Here is a 1,744-nt window from a genome sequence, read left to right on the forward strand (position 1 = left end):
ATTCGTGCACAGACAGTAGACCCGAGAGTCCAGGTCACTGTTCCCAAAAATCTGCACTTAAAGATTATACATCTGGAACAAGACAAAATTAAAAAGCAGAAATATCCCCAGGCTGCAGTCACTCCCCTGAAAATGGAACATTTTGCTTTTAAAAAGCAAATTAAGGTTTCAAGTACAGACAATCAGATAAAGCCAGTGGATCAAAACATAATTAACTGAAGCATTTGTGTATCAAACATTATCTGAAGAGACTAATTCAAATTCTATTCCATACAAATATTCGGTCACCGGGAATTAAATGGATTCAATGAATTCACAGGGATTTCACCCAATAACAAATCATTAAAAATTATAAAAGAGGAAGAAGAGAAAAAAATGAAATGCAATCAAGAAAAGATAATGGGGCCAATTAAGCTTTAAGTGACAACTTCTTTGCTCTAGAACACTTTTTGTAAGATGGATAAAAACTAAATGGCCATTCTTTCTTCTTACTGCTGCGAGGGGACAGTCTGTCTGTCTGAAGTTCAGACCCTGATAGCCTTTGAAAAGCTGCCTCGATCATTGGCATGTGTCTCCCTGTAGGAAATTGGTCCCTTCCTACTGCTTAACTTTTTCTCAGACACTCTCTTGTACTGTGAGGTTGTGAATTCAGGGGAGAATTCAAATAGAGCACTCTCAGTATTTTAGCAAAACTATGCATCTACCAGCAAGGTCGATGGGCCGAAGCTATTGTTGAAAAGGACATTCCTTTGTTTATCTTTGTTTAACTCTTACTGATTCTAGCAAAATAAATGCCATTCTCATGTCTGATAGCAGTTTGTAATATGTTGATCCTTTTCTGATTAATAGAGTCAAATGTATTTGCATTTTTAAATACCTCAAATAAATCAGTTTGTTTTTTCTTACCAAGGTATAACTTCCGAATGATATTCTTTTCTCAATTCTGCTTACTATAAGCAACCATTTGAAAAAGAGCCAGATTATTCAAACTTTCACCCCATACCTTACTTTATTCCACGTAGGGCCTTAGAATCAATCAAAATAAATTAATCTATCTATCACAATTAGAACTTGTGCCACCAAAGCCTGTGCTTCCTCTGAGGGGAGGAAATGTGCCATGGTCACACTTTAAAAAGTACAAAGAATGACGGAACAGGTTCAAATTAATTACAAATAAAATTATGTTTGGTAAATTATTAATATGTGCATATATGAAATTGGCTTGAAAATTGAAATTGAATATTTCCACTATTGTATCTGTGTCTATTACTTAAAATTAGTGCATTTAAAATATTAATTTGGCTCAAAGAAAGATTCATTGGCGACCTTCTCAGGCTTTCATGCACGATGAAAGGGAATGTGGATATCACTGAAGTATTAAGCACATTAACTCGAAAAGTAGAATAGATCCATACTAAACAGAAAAGATGCATTGTTTTAACCACTGTACATATATTAAAATTCATTCAATCATGCTAAAATATATCAATGTAATTACGGATACAGAACTCAGTGAGAAGTAAATAAAAAGTATAATTCCAGCTTCCAGATTGTAAAATTATATAGAATAAATTATTCTTTAGGTACAAATGTAGTCCACTTTGGCAATGAAGACATTTCTTGACATTATACCAGAACTATAATAAGCCAGCTGAAGAGGAGTCTAGGCCAATAAAAATCTAGTAAATTCTTTTCATAAATGCTTCCTAGGTAGCAGCAGGGACACTATGTGTTTCTGGGTTAT

This window comes from Octodon degus, unplaced genomic scaffold (genome assembly GCF_000260255.1).
Source record: "Octodon degus isolate 3935 unplaced genomic scaffold, OctDeg1.0 scaffold00059, whole genome shotgun sequence".
In the NCBI taxonomy this organism is placed as follows: Eukaryota; Metazoa; Chordata; class Mammalia; order Rodentia; family Octodontidae; genus Octodon; species Octodon degus.